This window comes from Engraulis encrasicolus, chromosome 24 (genome assembly GCF_034702125.1).
Source record: "Engraulis encrasicolus isolate BLACKSEA-1 chromosome 24, IST_EnEncr_1.0, whole genome shotgun sequence".
Taxonomy (NCBI): domain Eukaryota; kingdom Metazoa; phylum Chordata; class Actinopteri; order Clupeiformes; family Engraulidae; genus Engraulis; species Engraulis encrasicolus.
The window spans coordinates 8,379,677-8,385,737 of NC_085880.1; the positions used below are offsets into that span (position 1 = coordinate 8,379,677).

At 42.4% G+C, this 6,061-nt stretch overlaps 1 protein-coding gene across 3 annotated transcripts in view; it reads right to left on the bottom strand.

Annotated features, from left to right (window-relative positions):
- zmp:0000000755 (phosphofurin acidic cluster sorting protein 2) overlaps positions 1-6 on the bottom strand; it is a 130,213-nt gene extending 130,207 nt beyond the window's left edge. For all 3 annotated transcript variants that reach the window (XM_063191725.1, XM_063191726.1, XM_063191724.1), the window contains exon 1: positions 1-6. This exon is cut by the window's left edge and continues 336 nt beyond it. The gene's annotated coding sequence lies outside the window, so the exon portion shown is untranslated.
- Between the last annotated feature and the right edge of the window lie 6,055 nt (positions 7-6,061).

Genomic DNA, 6,061 nt, shown 5'->3' on the forward strand with positions numbered 1-6,061 from the left:
TTTTATGAAGCAGGCGAACACATTCAGGTTACAGAATTTTACAATCGCGACACTCAAAGGCGGAGCTCTGCAATTATGCTTCGAGGCAAAACATGCTGTTCCGTTATTTATCTATAGAGGGAGCTCAAGTTCATATTTTTAGTCTGTCCTCCACCTCCCTCTTTGTCCTGGAATTTGCTTATTGGGCCAAAATATGATGAAAACTAGTTTTGAAACCAATGAGCAATATATTATGAAAGGAAAATATTTGGGGAAGAAACAATGGGGAATCCTTTTTCAATCTCTGATGCCTATTATAGGCTGAGGGAGGAAGTTTTCACAGAGAAGAAAAACTGAAAATTAGGCTGCACTGTAACAAATAGCTGTTTATTTACGGAAATTCTGCAACAGCATTCTACTGCTTTTCGAAAAAACAGACAACTACTGTGAAAATATTACTTTGAGTCACATATTGAGCATAAACAGTAAGTACTGCACAATAGCAGTATTCGCCGTTGTGGAAAAAACTAGAGATGCACCGGATCCTGATTTTTAGGATCCTGCCGGATACCAGATCCACTGAATAAGATCCTGCCGGATCCGGAACCGGATACCGGATCCTACAAAAGGTTTGAAACATATAGTCTACTCGCACACGTGGGCCCTTTTTATTACGTTGGCGCAAACTATTGTTTAGACTCATTGGCTTATTGCCACACTGCCTTCAATAGCCGCTTCCAAAGGGATTTCACTCCATGCAGTGATTGGGGTTGTGAAAGACTGAAAAGCCTAGGCTAGACATGCACCAGACCCTGATTTTTAGGTAACATGCCGGATACCGGATCCACTGCTTAAGATCCTGCTGGACCCGGACCCTGTGAAAAACTCTATTATCCTGACGGATCCGGATCCGGTTCCCGTTCCGGATCCGGATCCGTCAGGATAATAGAGTGCATCTCTAAAAAAAATAACAAGTTATTTTAGGCAGCACCATTGAAACCCATTCATCCTCCACTTGTCCGTGATCACCATCAAACTTCAATACCACCTGAAGAACTGAAGTCATTCTGACTGGTTAAAGATTATTTGATACTATCAAGCATGATTAAACAATATCAAAGGAAACTGCAATACTTAAAAAGTGCTTGATGCAGCAAAGTGTGAGTAGCACATGCATTTTGATAGTGATGAAAGTGTGAATGGCTGAAAAATTTTAAGAACTTGTAACACTCTTGCAACAAGCAGCCCCATCTAAACCAATCTGCAATCTGCCTGGCCTCACCTGAGTAGGGCTGTTATGCCATTATTCAATTACGGGCGTCACCTGCCAAGGGCCTGATGACTCTGGTCACATGGTACTCTTGCACCTGTATATAAATCTACAACACTTCAGTTGCTTGCCTGCCTGCTGGCTGGCCTGCATGGCACAGCATAGCACTTGTTTGCCTACAAGCTTGCCTACAAGCTTGCTTACATGCTTGCACACTTTCCTCTTTGTGAAAGCTTGCTGTATGTGGCATCATTTGTGGCATTGTGGCATATAATGTGCCTGCTGCAAATTAGGCATTGCTTTGAGAGCTAGCTTGTAGTGCTGCTTGTTTGCTGTGCTACTTGGTGCAAAATAATTTTTTAAAGACTGACCAATGCTATATTCATCATTGGCTCATCAAGAGATACAGTAAAAAGCCCACCTTGCACACTATCATTGTAACATAGCACTGCGTACTCTGACATTTTGTTCATGCCCACACTTTCAAAGGACCACCGCAAACCATTTTCTCAATACAGCATTGCGCTATAGTATCATGCTCAAGGCACTCCAGTCATGGTGAACGATGGGAGGGTGGGGTGGTAACATGGCCAGGGTACCACAGTTATGGAGAATGATTGGTGGGGTGGGAAGTTGCCATGGCCATATTCATGAATACAACTATGACCCAGTATTTGCCTGTCATCACACAGTACAATTCAACTTTTTAACTGAAATGTACTGTTATTTTTCTGTAGAGTACTGTTATTTAACAGTTCAATTGCTGCTGAAAAAATTTTATATACTGTGATACATTAAACAGCAATGAGCTGTATTTGATTTTTGGTGTGAAATAACAGTAGAATTACAGGTAAATATAATTGCCAGTAACTGCCGTTATTTTGCAGGGAAATTTTCTTAGNGTGTGGATATATAGGCCTAGCAGTTAACGGTATCATGAGGTCTGCATACCAAAATTGACCAACCACAAGCACTCAGAACTGCTGAGCTGCCAGCCTTTGTGGATCAGCAATATTTTGATATATGACTTTCAATTAAGACCCATTTCTTTCATTGACCCTGTGGACCATCAGCCAAGGAACCTAAGCCGGGGAACTGTAGGCAAAATGTATATGGCAAGAAGACCACAACGCTCTGATTCTTAATGGAATGGTTGCCATTCAAGCACCAGGTTTGGCCGACAGTATAAATACAGGGCTGAGTAAATGATTATAGCCTACCACATGCCCCCCAGTACCCCCATGCCTACTTAGTTTACCTACAGTAAGGGCAGTCATGACTCATGAGTAAGCGTTTAGAGCGTCACACTTGTAGCCCAAAGGCTGCCGGTTCGACTCCTGACCCGCCAGGTTGGTGGGGGGAATAATGAACCAGTCTCTCCCCCATCCTCCTCCATGACTGTGAGGTACCCTGGCATGGTACCATCCAGGGCTTTGAACCAGTTCAAGGAACGAAAACGAAGACCGGGAACTTTTTGTATGTTACAGGGAACAGAAACAAAACTTGGAATGTTATTATTTTTCATGTTCTGGAGCAGGAACACTTATTGAAAAACAATGGTAACCGGTTATTACCGGTTTTATTTCGTTCCTCAAAAAAAAAGTAGGCTTAATTATTTTCCTGCGCATGTTACCATGACGGCTGAGGTTCAAGTCCTGTGTGACATCAAACATTCGCTGACTGAATGGAGAGAGAGCAGTGGATTAGGCCTACACTTCCAATCCACATCCTAAATAAGCGAACCCACTGTCATACAAAAGGGCCGAGTTGTTAGACATTTTGCAGAGAAGCGCGTTTAAAGTGCACAACAATGTTCTTTGTTAATGGGCATCCATGGCCGCTTCAAAAGCAGATATGCACAAACTCGCAATGTCCATCATAGCGCTCTCCGTGACCCAAGTCAGCGTGGAGCGCATATTTTCATATTTGAGGTTTATTCCTTCTCCACTTAGGTCGTCCCTGAATGACAAGTTTTTGGAGGATATTCTTTTCATCCGCTTGAATAAACAGTTTGGAATCCTTGGTTAATTAACGTCAGATATGGGAAGTAATCAGCTGACAGGAACGAAATTAACCGTTCCAGGAACAGTATTTTTTTTGTTCTAACCGGTTCGGGAACGTCAATTTATTGGTGGAACTCATAACCCGAAACGTTATAATTCAGTTTCTGTTCGGAACGAACCGATTGGAAAAAAATAACGGTTCAAAGCCCTGGTACCATACCACCACAGTACTCCCTTTCGGGCGCCATTGGGGGCGGCTCCCTTGCATAGGCGAGGCATAAATGCAATTTCGTTGTGTGCAGTGTGCACTTGTGTGCTGTGTCACAATGACAGTGGGAGCTGGAGTTTCCCAATTGGGATTTCACTTCACTTTCACTTAACTTTACCAACTGTACTCGTAGTGGAAAGTCTTGGTGAAATCGGTGTAATCTACAACAGGGTTCCCCAAACATGAGCCATAATTTTTTTTTCCTGTGCACCCACAACACACAACACAACACAATGTTTTTTTTTTTTTTTGCACTTTAAGCACTATTACACCCCTATGCACTTGCTATTATTTCTCTTCAACCTTTTGTGGGGTACTAAAATGATAATAATAACAATGGTCATGCAATAGCTTGTTATAATGCTGTTTTCAGATTACGGTAATAAATTGAGTATACACAATTTTACTATTGGCACACAAAAAAGAAAACGGTTCACTGAGACATGAAACTGGGACTTAGGTTGTTTTCACACTTGGTTCTTTTCAGCCATTAAGTGAACTCAGACCTATGACTCAGCATTTTCTGTGCACATGTGAACGCTCTAAAGTGTACCAGGACCCATCGGAAGTGAACCGTACTGAGACCTTTATTGACGTGGTCTGAGTCCGGTTCACTTATGAGTAATGAGTTACACTTGGGACTAGGTGTAATCACTTAAAGGTGCACTGTGTAGGATGGTGGCCAGAGTAGGTATTGCAACTATGCTGCTGATTGAAACGGTGCTGTCTACAGCCCAATTTGATCTTTTCATGAATATTCACCAAATAATGAACTAATAGCCTACTTACTAGTATGAACAAAATACAGTAGGTTTTTGCGGTAAAATGACTTTTTTCGCCTGTCTGCCTCCCTGCCTGCATGCCTGACTGCCTGCCTGTCTGTCTCCCTACCTGCCTCTCTGCCTTTCTAGCCAAAATTGCTGCATGTGAGATGCACTGGACACAGCAACCCTGATAGGTGACCTTCACTCTCTCTAGGTGAGGAAGAGGATTTTGACATAAACATTATCACGCATCACCTACAATGTCCTCCTCCTCCTCACCTTCAAATGTCTCCATGGTCTCTCACCATTACACCTCACAGTCTCTCGTCACCCCTACACCTCCAGAGATCTCCTCTTCCACGTGCGGCTGGCCATCCTCTGCGGCAGACTCTGAACCTTCAGTGACAGGGTCTTCGTAGTGGCAGCCCCCTCTGGAACATACTACCCCTTCTGATCCAACACGCCTTCCCACTGGCCCTGTTTGAAAAGTACCTAAAATCACACCTAAGGGCATGTGATTGTTAATCTCAATTCGCACGCATACATCCAAATCCCATTCACACGCATTCTGTGCACACATGTCTACTTCCATTGTAAAGGGACCTTGAGTACTTTGAAAGACACTATATAAAACAAATGTATTATTATTATTATGATTATTATGATTATTATTATGGTAAATACACACCATTAACAACACTGATTAGTGGAGACCTCTATAGTCAGATTATTGGACAATTCTTATTTTCATTTCCAGCTAATAGCTAATTAATTTGGAAATTGGGCATATTGTTTGCTAGGTGAGGTCATATTCTCTTCAACTTCCTGCTTCATAGCTCAGTAATACTATGGTCCACTTCAATATCTAACCTCCCAACCTCCTCCGTTCGCACTTGTGGCCTCATGATTACGTCGCAAGACATCATCGACGATAGAAGTTTAATTCAATATCTTGCAAAAGCGCAATTCAAAGGTCATTTTTTTCATTTGCAATTGGGGTGTTGAATGGGGGAAAGTCCCCCAGAAGTTGTTGTGCCTAGGCTGACAACAGGGAAACTTAACTGTTTTCTTTATGGAGGTGTGCCATCAGGGAAGCACAAGGCCACAAGCACAAGTTGAGGACTGGAGTCTGTATAATGGAATGGGACCAATATGTGCTCTGAGGTAGAACATAAAACTAGAGGTGTCACAGCACTTCACGCCAGTGCTGGAAAACAGCAATTGAAGCCTTAATCTTTTGAGGGTAGACCTGTGCTCTTCTGTCAATTCAAATAAAGGAAGAATATGCCCGCATACCCACAGTCTTCTGTGTGAATATGAAGTGACATCAATCAAGGACTTGAAACATCAATCCACTTATATCATATCAATCGATAAAATACATTTTCTTATTAGGTAGATACTTACAAGCACATTTCAACTATTGTCCTTGTAGTGTGATTGACATTTTCAAATTACTTAGCCATTTTTGATGGACCTCCTCCATTCATTTAGGCTACATTGCACAGGTCTATCTCCACATAATGGCTGCCAGGGATTCCCATGACGTTGGTGTCATGTCTGGTGTTGTGTTCTACCCATAGAACGTAGAATAGACTAGAAGAGGATCCCAAAAGAAGAGCAACCCCACTACCCAATTTTCTGGACACTATTGCCACCTAGTGGTTAATAACCACATTGGTGCTTAGGAAGCCTGAATAGAGAACTCGCCAGGCAAAAACATATACTCGCTAGGTGGGTTTGTCTAGTTTACTTGGCTGGCGTTGAGGGTGCCTTT